The sequence below is a fragment of the Mandrillus leucophaeus genome, unplaced genomic scaffold (assembly GCF_000951045.1).
Source record: "Mandrillus leucophaeus isolate KB7577 unplaced genomic scaffold, Mleu.le_1.0 Scaffold746, whole genome shotgun sequence".
Lineage (NCBI taxonomy): Eukaryota > Metazoa > Chordata > Mammalia > Primates > Cercopithecidae > Mandrillus > Mandrillus leucophaeus.
The window spans coordinates 810,027-829,409 of record NW_012108097.1 but is presented as its reverse complement, the minus strand read 5'-3'; positions in this window follow the sequence as shown (position 1 = coordinate 829,409).

The following is a 19,383-nucleotide window of genomic DNA, read 5'->3' as shown; positions in this document are numbered from 1 at the left end:
TTGTTATGTGTTGTCAATGATACTTTTAAATGATAATGTCAGTTGGTAATTTCTGCTACACTCTTTAACTTAGAATAGTTGGATTTCAGATTTAAAAACATTTCTGTGGAGATAGGAAATGACAATCTTTATTGAAACTTTTAAAATGAGGCAAAATAATCACATCAGCTTCGAATTCACCTAATAGTATTACTTTTTGGGTAAAAATCCTCAAAATGAGATCATCATGGTAACTAAAACTATTATGAGGTCTGAGGTGGAATTCCTATATTCAGAATTTCTTAATACTCTTTCAGTGACATCTCAAGGAACTTTGCACACGTTGGATATTTTCTGTGTAGACCTTTGGGCTCTAGACTCACGGTAAGCATGAAAGAGGGCCAACATGTTTTCCTTTATAGGGCAGCATCAGGAGTGCATATTTGTTGCAACATTTGTTCTGTCTGGCCAACTGTGCTGTGTGTGCCAACCATGCTGATCACACAACAATTTAGGTTTTTGGCAGATTTTCCTGCCATTTGCATTGGGGTAAAGGTAATATTCTGTGTAAAAAGACTGTGTAGACTAATATGTCTGAGGACTTCTAAAGCAATCCCAGGACAGTTTAGATGTTGAGGTGCAGTAATGAAATCTTGGTAAGTACAGCATGTTCACTACAAATAGTAATTGTCATCAGCATGGCTCACTAGAGCTGTGGTTCAGTTTCTTTTCCCTTGTATACAGTTAAGCGGAGGCTCTGAACTATCCTATAATGAAGAAATACATTACACGTGCCATGCATCTTGACATGTTATCAGGGTTTTACTGTCAAACATGAGTGAATACTGAAAACATCCTATTGGTAAGATGATGGTAATTGCAGATGGGGAAAATGAAATTAAATCTACCTGAATTTTCAGGTTAGTAGTGAGTCAAAGGAAGGAAGTATCCATGAGCATGCTTTTCAAAGAAGTGGCTAAATAATTTAGTAGGATACTTAAATTCTTGGATTATGCTTTTCAATTTGTTGGATTCTAATGAGACAGAGAAAAGCGTGTTGTAACATTTTTATGCTTGAGCACAATAAAAAGAATGATATTTAAGAAACAATCAGTGTGTGGTCTTGCCTTCTTGAATGAAAATGAAAAGAAAACAACTTCCTTTAATAAATCTAAATAACATATAATGATAATGTTAATATCAGCAAAATGATAGCATTTATTATGTACCAGGTGCTGGCTAACCATTTTACCGGTATTAACTCATTTAATCCTTCCAACAATACTATGAAGTTGCTATTGCTATTGTCCCCACTTTACAGATGAGTAACTTGCCCAAGTCACATAGCTGGGAAAGGGTTGATCTAGGATTCCAATCCATACAGCTTACCACAAGAGCTCCTTGCTTGCCTAGTATACTACACTGACACTGAAGTAATAATAAAGGTAACATTTATTTTATACCTTTTTTTTTAACTACAAGTACTGCTAACTCAACCCTCACAACAACCCTAATGAAGTAGGGACTATTACTCTTCACATTTCTCAGAGGAAGACTGAGACTCAGAGAGGTTAAGTGACTTGTTAACATCATAAACGATGGAGCTGTGGTCTGTACTCAGAAAATCTAGTTGTAAAATCTGTTATTAACTATTCTGCTATTTACCTGTCTAATGTTTTCAAAGTAGGCAATTAATTTAGCTACGACCTAGAATCATAGTAATTGAAATTGAGTGGTTTGTTAAGGTTACTCTGTTTAGAATTTTATGGCACTTAAATGCTTCAACCAATGAGAAAAACTTATGTTATGCCAGCAGAAATGCTTATTACACAGGAATAGTAGATGGATACTAACTTTGCTGTGGAATTTCTGGGTTGGCCCTTTGGAATAATAGACTTTACTAGATTATCAAAATTTTTCCTTTCTATTGTTTAATGTAGATATGTCCATGATCTGCATTTACTGGGAATTAAAATTATGAAATGAGTAGGACACACTACAGTAGCGTGGTTATGGGCACAAACCCTGCGGCCAAACTGCCTGGGTTTGAATCATCCACTGACTGCTTGCATGAACTTGAGCAAGTTACCTATCTACCATGTCTCACTTTACTCATCAATGAAATGGTTTGTTGGACCAGTTTTGCATTGCTTTAAAGAAATACCTGAAGCTGGATAATTAATAAAGAAAACTGATTTATGGTTATGCAGGCTGTACAAGCATGGCTCCAGCATCTGCTTCTGGTGAGGACATTAAGGAGCTCAACAATCATGGCAGAAGTTGAAAGTGGAACAGGCAGGTCACATGGTGAGAATAGGAACAACAGAAAGGGAAAGGGAAGGTTCTAGATTCTTTTCAACAGTCAAATCTCTCTTGAGCTAACTGAGTGGGAATTCACTTATCATGGAGGGGATGGTTCTAAGCCATGCATGAGGGATTCATCCCATGACCCAATCACCTCCCACGAGAACCCACCTCCAACATTGGGAATCATATTTCACCATGAGATTTGGAGGGGACACACATTCAAATCATATCAAACGGGGATCATGCTAACCCCTATATAATAAGTGTGAGGACTGAATGGATTGTTCTATGTAAAACATTCATGAACGTTTTATATTGTATAAAACGTTGTCTATATTGTAAGCATTGCATACATCTGGTAGTACTAACTGTCCAACTCACCAAGCATGGTCACACCTCATGGTCTTTGCATGTGCTTTACTTTCTACCTGACCTGCTCTTTTCCCCAGATGACTGCATGCCCCATTCAGTTTCCTTTTGGTCTTTGTTCAGATGTTATCTTTGGTGTAGGTCTTCTGTGGCCACCCTTTCCCAGCCTCTCTATATTTTTTATCCCCTTTTCTTACTTTATTCTCCAGCCAAGTCATGTGCCCTAGCAAAACTAGTTTAATTGTTTTCCTTATTATTTATGGGTCTCCTTATATTCCTCCTTATCATTTATTTTGCTGGTTTATGTTTATATTTTCTGGCTGCTACTTTTGTGTTTTACTGATTTAATCTGTTTACACTCTGTCTCTCCTCACTAGAATGTAAGCTCTGTGAGAACAGAGATTTCTTTCTGATTTCTCTGGGCTGTGTTGCTAATGCCTGAATGAGCCCTGGCACAGAATGGGGGCTTAATTAACATGTGTTCTATGCATGCATACGTGCACGCATGCATGGGTGACTGAATATTTCCTCTCAGTGCTAGGGAGTATCACACATCAGGTGTTATGTGATGTATTTGGTTTTGTATTCAAAGGAATGCAGACACTTATGTTTTCAGAGAACTATAAAATCTGCTGTCAGCCTTGGTGTGAAATAGAAAATGATGCTGTTTCTTCCAGAATGGAGCTGTGAGCTAGGGCATGTGATTTGGCTGGGAAAGCACAGGACAGATTCCAGGCTCCTCTTGCTGCCACCTTTGTATTCAATAGAAGCACAAATTACTTTTTACTAAAGGAATCAACTGAGATATTAACATTAATGCAATTAATTGAAATGCTTTTGTAAAATAAACAAAGTTGGTTAGTAAACATCAATCTCTATCATCTATCTAGCTATCATCTATCTTTGTAATCAATATGTGCATATCATATGTAGGGTTCATTTCTTCATTTATTCTGATGAGGTTGATATTTGACAACTTGAAATTTTTATGTAAACCTTTTGTATTTACTTAAAATAATATAAAGGATAATATTAACAGAGATCACTGCATTTGAAATAGATAGAAATTGGATTTTTAAATGTAAGGAAATGAAGGAAATGTTCGCCACTGGGAAGCAGAGTTGCCTTTCTGCTGTTTTAACTTAAATTTGCCTCATTATGGCCTGGTTTTGAAATTTTTACGTTAACTCTATTTTGAATCACGATGGAAAAGTTGGATAGGCTCTGTAATAGGATAAACTATTTTCTACCTAGAAACATGTAAACACAGTTTTCTAGCTTCAAGTTAGAAATACTAGGTGGTTCCTGACACTATATTGAAATTTACATACATTAACACGCCTAAATTATGTTAGCAATTAAAGATAGCCCATATATTTCTGTCTTCCCATTTACCATACCAGTATATGTTAACTTTTATTTTCCTTTTCACTGTTCCTCCATATACATTTAATTCTTTCACCCAGATATTTTTTCTCTATTAATAATCAGTGTTTCTCAGAAAAAATATTGTAAGTTTTCATAAAATGGTAATGTATAGATTGCAGTGATGTTCCAGGGTGGCCTCTGAGAGCTTCTTTTGCATTCTAGGCTGAAGGTTCCCATGACCTGTAAGAAGAGGTGATGGTTGTAATCTGGCACCTTAAATAATTTCTGCAGGTTCAGTCTTCCTATGTATATTCTGATCACTCTTTGTCTGACTTGAAGTTGTGATTTCTATTCAGTTGCCTTATACGTAGACTTTCTCTCTGCAGTCACTTCAGTTGTGTGAAATATCGCCTTTCCTATGCTGTTTTTCTTGGATTAACCTTGATGCTGCAATTTGCAGCTGAGGGATCCATCCAACCTGAGCCTGGAACTGAATCTCAGAATTTCAGCACAGTTTTCAGGTCATCTTGAGTTCAGATATATGAAGGAGCATGCACCTCATCTTCCAGGGTGTCAAGGAACATTCAAAGAATGGGTAATATTTATTCATTTTCAGTATTCCGTTGCCTTTAATTTATTTCAGTGACACACAATTTACTCATGTAATAAATCTGCATATGTATCCCCTGAACCTAAAATAAAAGGTAGAGAGACAGGAAAGTGTTATTTAAACCGAGAGTGGAAGAAATAAGTAGATCTACCAGGCAGACGAGGGAGATAAGCCTAGGTAACAAAAGGAACACCATGCGCTTTGGTATTCAAGAACTGGGAGGTAGTGGAGTACTGTATAAGGTGTTTTGGTGAGAGTGTTCAAAGAACAAAGGTACACTAGAATGAATCACCGCGGCATTTTTGGCTTAATTTCAATTTAATTTGTTGGCTATCACTACCCATCATAACATAGTCATCCAAAAGCTTATTGCTTGAGAGGTACAAGTCTAGTAATCCTTTTAAAACCAATTATAAAGTACCAGTTTACACATAATTTGTTTTAAGAGTTATGAATCAGAAACACGTTAAGATTATATATATAAATACACACAATATATGTATATAATACACATACATACACATATTTAATAATTTTACTCTCACTTGCATTCTACCTTGTTTTCTTGGAGGGTAGATTTACAGGCAGTCATCAGATAATTACATTTATTTTGAGAATTCCCACAGAAGTGGATGACTCACTAATATCATCTGTCATAATTAGAGTGAGATTGAGAACCTCATGAGAGGAGTGTAGGGAAGGTGAGTGTGGGCAGGGTGGTTGGAGGCTGGTTTTGAAAGTCCTTGAATGATGTATTAAGTAAGGCACTTGAGTGTGTTGCAGGGACACTTCCAGTTCAGATCTGTGTTGCTGAAAGAAATTAGGCAGCAATGTAAGGTCAAGAGTTTGGAGCCTAAGAGACCAGTTATAAGGAGGTCTCAATATCAAAGAGATGATAACCTAAATTCAGGTCATGTGAGCAAGGATGGACGAAACTTAATGAGTCTCTGCAGAGGTAGAACAACAGGATAAGACAACTAAAATTAAGTGGTGCCACATAGTATTTGTCTTCCTCTGTCTGGCTTATTTCACTTTTGCATAATGCCCTCTAAGTTCATCCAAGTTGTCATAAATGTTAACACTTCCTTCTTTTTTATGGCCAGATATATTCCATTGTGTGTGTGTGTGTGTGTGTGTGTGTGTGTGTGTGTATAAATCTGTATACCTACACTAAAGATAACATTTGAACAAAGAACAAAAGGAAATAATGAATGGGCGATGCAGTTATCTGATGGAAAGGGTGGGTCATGTAAACAGTATAGCACATGCGAAGACAGTGAGGTTGGATCACGCTTGGTATCTACATCTATCTATATCTATATCTGTATTTATAGTTGTGTCTATGTCTGCATCTATATGTATGTATGTATGTATTATCTATCTATCTATCTATCTATCTATCTATCTATCTATCTATCTATCTATCATCTATCTACCACATTTGTGGAATTTTAAAAAAGTAGAACTCATAGAAAAACAGAGAAGGATGGTGGTTGCCAGTGACTAGGGAGTGGGGAAATGTTGGTTAAAGAGTACAAACTTTTAGTTAAATACATTTGGAGGTTCTAGTATACAACTTGGCGACTATAATTAATAACATTGAATTGTCTACCTGAAAATTGCTAAGATAGTAGATCTTAAGCATTCTCACTCCCCCCAAAAGATAACTATTTGAAGTGAGGGATAAATTAATGAAGATGATTGTGCTAATCATTTTTGATGTATACATATATCAAATCATCATGTTGTACACTTTAGATATATACAATTTTATTTGCCAATTCTGCTTCAATAAAGCCAAAAACAGTAAATGGGAAATTAGGGAGAAGGGAGAATACAAAATGACTCCCGGGACATCTGTGTGGCTAGGCCTAATGATAATAATTATAGTAAATATTACATTTATCAAGTACTTCCTTCTTGCCAGGCATTGGGATGCATGCATTTTTCTCAACAATGAGGAAAGTGAAACTTATTTAAAATAAATAATTTGGCCTAAGAGTGTTGACTGGGAGTTGCCTGTAGACACTCTGCTTCCAAAGCCTCTATATTCATACTTAACTACTGCACCATATGGCCTCTAGAGCTTAGGAGGGATGTCGGGGATAGAGATGGGGATTTGAGAGCTATTAGTTTTGAAGTGATCCCTGCAGTTGTGAAAGAAGATGAGTTTTCCTAGGGGGAGATTGTAGAAGGAGAATCCTGGCTGAACACATCATGCAACTTAACCAGAATAAAGTGATTATAGACATTTAATGTCGTGTAATGTTGTAAGACCGCTTTACATTAATTTCCTCTTGCAAGCAAATGGCTTTCTGAGCATAGTGATGTACCTATGCTCAATGCAGTTCATCTCTCATTTATTTTTTGGGGGACGAAGCCAATTTAACAATACGTATGAGTAATTCTTTCCTTAAGAAATAAAGATGAAGAGGTGACGTTCTGCACTTCCTTCTGATGGCAGGTTAAAAAGAAAGGATTAGGGTTAGATGAACGGCCTGTATTTCTCTGTTAGGTTATGATTATTTCACATGGTATGGCTAGATTTATTCACTATTGATCGGTATGAAAATAGGAACCAATTATAGGAAATTATAACACAAAAGAAAGAAAATACCCAGCTTTTTGATGTTACTATGCAGGACAACTTTGAATTATTATTTATAGTGTAAAATGAAGAGGTAGAAATGTTACGTTGTTCCATAGTGACTTCAGTCTATCTTTCAAGTATAAAAAAATCCTTTCCCATCATAATAGAAGTGACAACAGATTTTAAAGGAGCTGTAAGTCTCTAATATATATTATCACTATACCTAATTTTTAATATATTCTCCGGTATAAAGCATCTGATATTGGACAATATTTATGTAGAAGGTCAAGATTATTTTTGTTTAGAAGGAAGAAACCCTAATTAAAATGAAAATATCTCTGGAAGGAATAGCTATTTAGTTTGGTTCTTCTCAAACTTGATTACATGGCAGAGTTACTATCTCAGGAGCTTGAAATAATAGCAGTGCCAGGGCTTCACTTCCAGAAGATACCAATTTAATTGGTTCGGGATAGAACATGGGCATTAGTATTTTTTTTTTTTTTTTTGGCTTAAGACAACAGAAATTTATTGTCTTTCAGTTTTGGACAGCAGAAGTCTAAAATCAAGATGTTGGCAGGACTGCATTCCCTCTGATAGCTCTGAGGGAGAATTATTCCCTGCTTCCCGCAACTTCTGTGGGCTGCTGGGGCTGCACAATTCCAACCTCTCTTTCTGTGCTTACAAGCCTTCTTTTCTGTGTATTTAATCTCCCTCTGCCTTTCTTTTATAAGGACACTTGTCATTGGATTTAGAGCCCACTCAGATTATCCAGGAAAATCTTTTCTCAAGATCCTTAATTTAACATCTGCAAAGAACCTTTTAGGTGACATTTATTGCGGCTGTAGGCTGAATTTTTCTCCTTCTTCAAATTCATACATTGATGTCCTAAGCCCCAGTGTGATGGTGTTTGGATCTGGGGTCTTTAGGAAGTACTTAGGTTTAGATGAGATTATGGGGTGGGCCCTTCATTATAGGATTAGTGCCCCTATAAAAAGAGATACCAGAGCTTGCTCTCCCTTTCTCTCTCTCTCTCTGCCATGTGAGGACACGTCTAGGAGGCAGCTGTCTGCAAGCCAGAAAGAGTGTCCTTTCCAGGAACTGAATCTGCTGGCATCTGCTTTTGGAATTTCCAGCCTCCCAGACTGTGAAAAAATAAATGTCTTTGGTTTAAGCCATCCAATGGATGGCATTTTGTTATGTCATCACTAGATGACAAAGTCAACAGTGTGCAGCAATTAGGAATATCTTTTGGGGGACCACTATTCAACCCAGTACAACTGGGTATCACTGAAAATATAAGCTTTTGGTTATATTTTCACTTTCACAGCACAAGATTAAAATAAGAGAAAAACAAACTTCACCATCCCTTTTTCCCCTCTCCCCCATATTAGAGTAATTCTTGGGCATTAGTATTGTTTTAACTCCCCATGGGATTCTAATACACAACTGAGCTAACATACATGATGGAATGGTCAGATACATACATGATGGAATGGTCTCATAAATTAGAGAACTTATCCAGTGTCATGCTTTACTTGAGGCCTGTGTAGCTGGAACATGGCGGATGTTGGGAAGAATCCGTAAGACGGGGCTGGAGAGGTGGGCTGCAGCCAGGCCAGGCAGGGACTTATCAGTCACAGTTCTAGGTTTAGATTTTGCTCTCATAGCAATGGAAAGCTATTGAGAGATATGAGGGTATATTTAAGTGGAGAAGTGAAAGTGGTTCCTGATCCACTTCTCTTAAGTCCCAAATTAACTAGGTGCTTATCCTTTGACAGAGGGCCCTCGTCAGATGTGTATTTTGGAGAGGATCAACAGTTTTCTATCCAGTGGCTATATCTGCTGCCAAAGGCTTTGCTGGCTGGGAAAACACTGATTTCTCCAAGGGAAACATCATAAGGCAGGAGGGTGCATGACAATTTGTAAAAGTGGGGTTGATAACAGAGATAGAAATACTTGGTTTTTAGCATTGGGTTAGAATTATCTACAAGACGCTATGAAGATGGGAAAATATTTTGACCCATCTCTGATAGTTTAGAGTAATATTAAAATTGACTGCACAAAGAAATAAAATGCATATAGGGATTAAAAAATACCTATTATTTCATATGCAATGCAATATGTTGCTTATGTTCTTTATTGCAGTGGAAGCAAAAAAAAAAAAAAGAAAGAAAGAAAGAAAGAAAAAGAAAGAAAGAAAGAAAGAAAGAAATACAGTAGACAAGCCAAAATAATTTGCATAAAACACAGTGGAAAGTGGCTGAGAAGAGGACAATTTAGAAAAATGATCTCTCCAGGAACGCTGCCAAGGTAAGCAGCAGTAGATATTGATTATATAGACCTGTCATGGATCGGTTTAACCAGTCATTCTGAAAATTGAATTGGATTTTTCTTTCTGAAATGATGTTTTTGAAGCTGTGCCAAATGCAATCTCTCTCCCCACCCATTCTGGTTTGTGTCTGCTTTTCAAAGTTAATACTGCTCACATATTTATAATGTTGGTCACAGAAAAGTCTTTCTCTGTGCCCAGAGCAAACTGACTACGTTACATCATTTTATGTGACAGTTTCCCTCACTTGCAAAAATTATGGTATATTCTGAAATAGTGGAGGTAAAATATGCAATCCAGTGTGAAAATAGGTTAAGCACAGATGAGAAGGGAAAGCAGAAATTCATTGCAAGCTGTATAGATAAGGTGACTATATCATTTATCCTCCAAACCTGGAAACTTCTGAGAGTAGCAGCAGGCACTGTAAATAATCAGTACAACAGGCTTAAACTGGAGATGCTCTGGACAAACTGGTACACATAATAATCCTGTGAATAAGAAGAGATAGAAGAACCTGGGTGAAAGTGAAATGTTGACGACAGGTAGGTATTTGTTTTAGGAACAAGTGTCAGAATTCAGTTTCAGAATAAGATGTGTTGTCATTGGTAATGTTTGAAAGAATGGATTGTAGGATGGGACACACAGAATTTTGGAGGTTAATGAGAAAGCTGATAGCAACATCCTTTGTATTAAAAATATGTCCAGCATTTTGAACGGGACCAAGAAGTGATCAGATCCAATCTTGGACTGTATACCAAAACCCCTACATATGTAAATAAAAGATAAATGAAGCATAAGTAGCTTCCTGTGACATGGGAGAAAGTGAAAAATATTAACAAATATATCAAGAGATAACAGAGAGTGACTACCATGAAACTTTTAGTTACAATCTGGTATGGTTCAGGAAGATTTCATGGGCCATGTACTCCTCCAGACAGTACATGATGTATAGGCATTGGGGAAATGAGAGGTGAGAATGAAGGCTATTTCAATAGAGAGAATGGTAAAATGCAAAGTGTATATAGGTAATATTTGACTGAAGTATAGTATGTGAATGTGAGTTTTAGGAAATAAATTTTCAAAAATAGTTTGTTACCAACTCATACAATGTCTCTAAGGTTCAAAATGTGCCACTTGTCAATTGGTGGATACTTCACTAAAAGTTATGTCCAATATCCATGGAACCCGAGATTCATCAAAGCTAAACTGAAACTGAAGATCTTGACCATAATAAACTGGTTCAGAATATTAAATTCTACCAATCAGCTTTATTAAATTATTTTTCCATGTATCATGTACCTACTATTTAAGTATCTGTTAACTAAGATTGTACTATCATTTGAGATATAAATAAAATTGATTCAAGAAAAAAAGATTGATAGAAGCTTCTTATCCTACTTCACACAGGAATTATCGTGCTCCTCAGGGTCCCAGCGTGGAGTCTGTGTTTCTGCTCAGCCTTCTCTCTTCCACAGCCTGCTGGCCCTTTCAGCTCTGTACTGGCTCAGGGAGGGATAGCTTCTTTCCCCTTGTTTGTCACATAAATCAGTTTTCATAAAGCATCTTGGTTTGTTGCAAGCAAATGCATGGACAGACAAAGCCTTGGTAGAGGGGTTGGAGGTAGCGAGAGGAGTGAGTCAGAAAGGATGACAGGCCCCCATGAGATGTGCTATTGATGCCTCTGTTGTGAGCAGCGAGGGCTCCACCCTCCGAGAGCTTACCAGGAAGCATGCAGAATGTCTGCCAGAGTGGTCCTTTCTCAAGATAGGAGTCTGAGCATATATTTGCCATCTTCTGCCCACATTGGCTGAAGGTTGAAGTGGCTGTGCACACTGTCCTGCATTCTGGTCTGGATTATATTGGGATGAACAAACTGTTGTGGCGTTTGAGAAGGCCCTGGGGCAGAATGCCCAGGAAGGGGGTGCAATCTTGCAGAGGAGCACTGGTATCTGTCTAGGCTCACTCAGAACTGTCCTCCAAGGACAGTTGGAGGCAGGAGCAACAGGTGGAAGTTTACACAGTACTTATACAAAATGGATTTACCTTAGTTTTAGAGGATGTTTATATAGCAGAAAATTAGGATATCAATTTAAAAATTAACTATGAGACATCTCTGTCTCTACATGGTGCCTGATGGTCCCAAATTCCTCTTGGAGCATCTTATTTTCTAGATACTGTAAAATTTGCTCTTCCCAACTTGCTGCTTCGTCCTTCAACTCACTTTAAATCTCATGTTTCTCTCTCTTTGGGAGTTTATATAAAAGTATACAAACTGCTTCATTGGGGCTTTCTTATGAAATCTAAAGTCCTGAGATCAGGCAGCACAATTCACATTTCTACTCCTAGTTAGGATCTGGACTACCATTCGCATATCCAAAAAATGTGTTTATGTTCTTGTTGAAGACACAGTCATCTACTCTGAGTGTCACCTTAGATGTATCAGAGAAGAACTGACAAAGATTATGAAAGGTCAGCCTTCTCTTATCCCATTCTCTCTCAGCCAAGGTAAGTTGAACGAAGCAGTTTAGAAATTTATTTCCCCCTTAATATGAATGATGCCTCCCACTCCCAGTCTGACAACTTCCTAATGGCAGAAGGGCCTACAGGCAGTATTGATTTTAAATAGTTTATTTTTTCCCCTGAATCTTACAGAAGTTGAGTAACTTCCTGTTGACACAGACGATGAGTGGCAGAGCTGGGATTTAGATTCACTTACATCTGTTTGATGCCAAAGCCTCATACCAAATATGTAATCATTGCACTAGATTGCCTTTCTAAAAAATAATGCCATGCTTATATTTAGTGAACCTCTTCACTCTTTCTCGCCTAGCTAGGACTGGTTGAAAAGTTGGAAGTCAAAGACAGGAATTTATATTCTTTGAGTAAATTCAGTGTAGCTAATTATACAATTAAATGCTGAGGAAAACTTTGTTTTTTATAGTTGGTATGCCAATTGCTTTTATATCACCTTAGTATTAAACTCAGCTGCATTTTTCTTTTTCATAAATCTGGGCAAATGGGGTAAAGAAAAAAAATCTAGTAAACTACCTAAAATAGTAAGACCTTGATTAAGAATCTGTACATTTAGACCAAATGTAATCAGCATCAAAAATAACATGAGAAGGTAAAACAAAAACATTATGTGTGGGTCTTCAGCATAATTTATCTTGAATTTTTCTGTCATAAAACTCAGGCTCACATTCCTCTAGCCTCCTTCTCCCAAGTGATTTTTATATTAAACCTCCCAATTATGTATATGCATGCAGAGATTTATTTATTTATACATGAAATGGCTGATGAATTGGCTAAGTTGAATTTTTTTTTTGGATATGTTTTCTTATCAAAACACAATTTTCAGGATAAAACTCATACAAAATTTTAAAGTAGCAAATGTTATATTTTCTTTTTGCATCACTGCATTACCATATAGATTTATAGATAAGAAACAAAAACAATAACATACATAATATGGACTATAAAGTTTTATATCAAACATATAGATAGCATAAAAAGAGAATGTAATATTATTATATAGAATTTCAGAATTATATTTACTCTTTTGTTTCATTCCATAGCATCTATGTATTTATTGAAGAACTTAGAAAGGTATTGATTCCACATAATAATTTTTATTACGAAGCTTAATATATTTCAGCTGTGGCTGTATTTGCCCATGTAATTTGTGTCTTTATTTATTAGTATAGTTAACCAGTTTACATTGAGCTCTTTAAAAGAGCACCTGTCTCTCTCTCTCTCTTTCTCTCTCTCTGTGTGTGTGCGCATGTGTGTGTGTATGTGTGTGTGTGTCATGTTTATGTAATTTCCCAAGAGAGTTCTTAAGAATGCTCCAAACCAGTGTCCTTAGTATTAAGTCCTAAAAGAAAAAACCCTTATCAGAGATGAACTATATATAGGCTCTGACATTCGAAAGTCATTTTTCATTTCCTTCAAAGCAAAGTGATTGTGCTGATACTAAGGTGTCAATGAAAACAAATAAGTTTGCTCTTCTAGAAATACAGTTTAATAATTGCTATTGCTGTCATTATAAGGACAATAATACACTCAGTTTTTCCTCCAAAAAGGTTAAGGACACTGTTACATTATCAAAAGTAGCACTTTCAAAATTGCACAAAATGATACATGTTCTTTTGAAGGCATTTTATCAATGGCTATTGATTGAACCCAGAAACCAGATTTAATAATGACTGTTTTGCTAAGTACTTGTCACAGTGAAGTTTCTCAACCTGCAATCTTTAAATGAGAAGGCTGTACCTGCATTGATGCCTCTTCTTAAGACTACCCTGTAAGACTTTTAGTTTATCAAAATAATATTTATTTAAACTAGAAAAAGACACATTGTAGTAATTTTATTATATTATTTTATGGCATGCTTTTAAATTTGTACTACAGTGAGGATAAATTTTAATTTAATGAACATTAAGTTTTGCTTAGATTTTAGGGTAGAATGCATATCCTTAATCTTTAGAAAAATATATGGGTTTGATGTTTAAATTACACAATTAAGAAATTAATCTAGTAGTCTAAAAACAAGATTGAACAATTTGAAATCAATGGATAATTTTACTATATTCCTTGTGCAGTTTAATCTTTAATGTTTTGTATTAACTATATACATCTTTATTAACTAACATTTTCTAGGTAAAATGTTTATTTTGCAAAGTAATATCAAAGTAGTATGTAAAATAAAAATTATTGAGCATGAATTTACTAGGTCTCATTTTGGCTAAATTGACCAAATTAAATAGTATTGCACAGTTCTATTTCCAAAATAAATTTAGGCTTTTCTGCTTGTGATACAGAATTGACAACCAAGTAAGGAAAGTTTACAGTGAAATTGTGTCAAGAACTCTGAAGGGTCTGTGATTTTACCCTACTTGCAACCTAATAAATTAAACTGCTAAAGTTTTATGGATGCTGACAGAATATAGGAGACTACTGTGTCAGAGACAAAAGACTTTATTACTCGCAGCAATCTGGCAGTCTGAATATCAGCATTGCCCTAATTCTTCAAGCCCCTGACCCTACAGAGTTACATAACAAAGGCCAGGTATTACCTGCAGCTGCAGTGGGATATGTTACAAGATGGAGACCCTGAAGCTGCAACCTGAATCTTTTCTTATGGGCAGTAAGAAATCCCAACTTTAGAGAGAGAGAGAGAGAGAGAGAGAGAGAGAGAGAGAGAGAAACTAAACTATTTCTACTCACTTTCCCAGGCTATTCACTATCCAGACATACTTGAGAAGATAGTCTATTGCTTACATGCAGCAGTGCCTTTCTGCAAGACCTGTAGAAACCTGAAACGCTTCTGGAGACTTGTCTCCTAACGAGCTGGTTTCCATGAGTTTCTGATTCACATACACTGTATTTTCATTCAACAGAATCCTACGAAAGTCTGGGTTGGTTGATAAATAGATGCAGCAATCGCCTAGCTCATTCAAGTTTTACCATCAGTAGGTATGTACTATGAGCAGGCAAACGATGTGGGACTGCCAAGAATTTGCACTAGCATTTTTTCTCTTTTTCCTATTATTTATTTATTTAAGAATCTAATGATTTTATAAATATTTTTACGATAATATATACAAGTAATATAAATATACATAAGACATGTTCTCAAAAAGTTAATTAATAAAGAAGAAAGAAAATTAAAACATTAATTATAGAGAAATGAATTTTATGTTAGATCTTTTGATAGGGATATGGGAATATGAATGAGAGATCTCAAAATCCAGTTATGGAAATTTTGTTCAAATTCACAGATTTTTAAGCAAACTATATTTATCAGAAGCAGCACCTGTACTGTACTATCTACACCATGTTGAATGATCACAGTTGACTTCAGCCATGTTTTGTTAAAATGGGCTTTAAATTTTATACTTTATACTGCGATTGATGTGATGAAATGCATGAGTCAGAGCTGTAATAGTTGATTATTAACATGTATTTTTTTCGGTGACTGTTTCTGTTCAGCTTTTGCCATGTCATCTAAAAATTGCCTTCCAGGTACTATTAGAATCTATTTAATTAGTTTTCAATTCAGGATGAGTTAATAAAAAATACTGCATTATCTCGACTAGTTCAGCAAGGTCTCTTACAGTTTAAAAAGAATGAACCAGTTAGAGGATGGAATTAGAAAATAGCCAGCTGTTGATTCATTTTGTAGTTTGATGTTTTGCACATTGTCACTTAAACTTCCTCATTCTCTAAAATTATTTTATGCCCTCTGAATTTCTATATAATATTTATTCCTTTTATAAGACTAAAATAGAGATTTCCTTGGCTTTCATCTTTTATTAATTTTTAACAGCTTTATTCAGGGATAATTTACAGCTCTATAATTCCTTCATTTTAAGTGTATAGTTTGGTGAGTTTTACTGTTTATGAAGATATGCAACCATCACTACAATCCAGTTTCAGAACATTTCTGTCACTCCCAGAAAATTTCTTCCTGCCATTTTCTAATCCTCATTCTCATCCCTTTGCCTTTTAACAACTCACTTGCTTTATGTCTCTATAGTTTTTACCTTTTTTTATAAGTTTTGAAAAAATGAAATTTTATAATATATAATACTTTGTGTCTGATTTCTTTTATTTAGCTTTTGAGATTCACCCATACTGTTGCATAAGTCAGGAGTTCTCTCCTTTTTATTTCTGAGTATTATTCCAATGTATGGATATGCTACCATTTGTTTATCCATTGAGCAATTTGAAGTACATTTTTGTTGCTTCTATTCTTTGGCTATTATGAATACAGATGCTATAAATATTTGCATATAAGCCTTTGTGTAAATATTTATTTTCATACTTTGTAGCCCATATGGTAAGTGTATGTTTAACTTACTACAAGGCTGCTAAACTGTTTCCAAAATGGTTATACTATTTTATGTTCTCATCAGCAATACAAATAGGTTGCAGTTTATCCTTATCTTTGCCAATACTGGGTGTTACCAGTCTTTCTGATTTTAGCCAATCTAGTGTGTGTGGTGGTATCTCATTGTAATTTTATTTTCTGTGTTTCTAATGATGATTGATGTACATCTTTTTGTGTGAATATATATCTTCTTTGGTAAAATGTCTATTTACCTTTAATCTTTTCTAAATTGGGTTCTTCATCTTCTTATTGAGCTACAAGTTCTTCATATATTCTGAATAAAAATTATTTATTAGATATATGTTTTGCACATATTTCCTCCTTGTCTATGACCTGTTCTTTTATTAATGTTAACTTTTGAAGAGCAAAAGTTGTTAATTTTGATGAATCCAATTCACTAATTTTTATATTATTGTTAATTTGGGAGATCAGAATATTTGAATTTCTTTGGCTATAGTCACCTACGTTTATCTCTGTCAGTGGCTCTAGGACACTTCAAGCTCTTGCTCCCCTAGACAATGAGCACACAGGCACTAACAACATTTGCCTTGGTGACTCCTTCTGCTTTCATAGATGACAAGCACTCCTTCTAACTGACACAACGCTTAGATAGTTAAATACATAGAATTCCAGTCCTGAATCCTCATTCCAGCTTCCTTTTCGAATTCACTTCCGGCGAGCAAAATATCTCTATGATTTCTGTACTATTTGTGAAGCCACCTCAAATCCTCTAATAAATAAAATAATTACCTTTATTATTATTATGGTCACATTATAGCTAGGTAAGGACTTATTTTCTTGATCTTAGCTACCTGTTTAACACAAGACCTGCTTATAGATAAAAATTTGTTTGATGTCCTGATTGATTAAAATATTGTTAATTGGGCAAAGTGATATTATTCAGCTTCAAAGAATAGTAATACAATATTTTGTGTTTAATATATTTAATAAAAATGGTATTTTCTCTATAAGAATCACTAGCCTTTCCGTTTTTAAAAATTACTTAAATCTCAGCTCCCTGTTGACACTTTCCTTTTATTGCAGGAATAATGGTAATGAGAAAGACTAAATACATGTTAGCAAACTGATACACTTAAGCATGCTATGCCATTTACTTTAGAGGATTTGTTATTCAAATTTTCCAGCTCTTTAAAGATTGACACATGTGTACATTGCAAAGAAAGGTAAATAGCCTCTGAGGCTCAAGAATATTTCTACAGAGTATTAAGTGCATCTAAAAGCAAGAAAGTTAATAACTTTTATTTCCTAATGCCGAAATGTGAATAAAATGTTTAATGCTCAACTGACCTACCAAGGACCTTTCTATTCTTGTCAAGATTTCTTCCTCTGTGAATATCAACTAGAAAATTCTTACAATTCTACATTATTTTTCTGTAATTACTTAGTTTTAAAAATGTGATTAAAGGACTTCAATGAACTTTCAACCTCATAGACATACTCTTCATTGTTTCACATATACATAATAGAAAAATATATATGGCAGAGAGTATAAAATATCCAAGGGAAATATATGCCAATCTTAGATTGAATAATATTTAATAAACAGAACAAAACAAAGAAAAATGTTATTTAAAATAATTATTTAAAATGCCAATTTTTTTCCTCAAATCTGCAGTAATAGAAATGAGAACACATAGCTGAAGTTAATAAATATTTTCATTTATAGCCATAGAATAAAAATATTTGCAATCTGTTTTCCAGGTTGTTGCTTATATGTCTAAAATGGTAACATTTATCATGTCATTTCCTTCCTTTAGATATGTTAATGATTACCTATCAATTGCTAGATAAAATAGAAATTTATCTTCTATTTTAGAAGATAATAGAACATTACTATGCTCTTCTTCATCCTCCTCCTCCTAACAGTTACTATAATTCCTTGTTTCCATAGGAGCGATGCTGTGCAATGTTTTATATGTATGAACTCACATAACCTTTATTGTAATCTGTAAGGCAGGCATATTTGTCTCTATTTTAAAGATGAAGAAATTAAGGCTCAAAGATGTTAAATGATTTGATTCAAGCTATACAGCTAATATTTTCATAAGTCATATATCTGGATTTTTCACTCATCTATTCCTCTGTGCTTTTAACCATTTTTGCAACTATTCTACACAGAGTCTCCTATAACAAATTTCAGTACTCTATGGGAAATGCCACAGCAGTAGAGAAGACTATGGAAATGGGGTTGAGGGTGGCCACCATCCTACGCATCATGATAAAGGACTTATGTTGTGCTTCATAGAGGATAAATCACTTCAGCTGAATCTTAAAGAAAGATCATGATTCTACTAAGTGGACAAAGAGTGGGGAGGAGAATATTTCAGTTATATGCTCTGTTACAAACAGAAGAGCATAGCATTGGAGGAGCAAGAAGGAGCATTCAAAATAGCATAGGATAGTCTCAGATTTCTGTGACGTGTGTGTGTGTGTGTGTGTGTGTGTGAATATCTTAGCATAGAACGTAGTGTGTGATTTACAAATATGACATATTTCTGAGATTTTAGTCATCAGTTTGCTAGAAAGATACTCAATTGGATGATCTTTCATTTTCCAATAAGACAATATTGTTGACAATATAACCAGTTGTCATACTAATACTGAATTCTTTTTCCTAATATGATGATATAACACAAAAACCATATAAGTTTTTAATGACAAAAGTTATTAAAATTGATACCCCTAACCCAAAGGTTAGCAATGATCATGGGACTTTCTGGGGTTCTTCTGCTTATGATTCTTGTGTTTTAGTCTTTTTAACCCTAGGGAATGCTGCTGCATAACTAGTAAGAATTAACAGTTTTCAAACCAGTGTCTATCCTTCCATTCTCTATGCTGACTATTGCTATAGGTTTGTTTCTTAAGGATTTCAATTTTTTCTCTTTTATTTTTATTTTTTATTTATTATTATTTTTTTT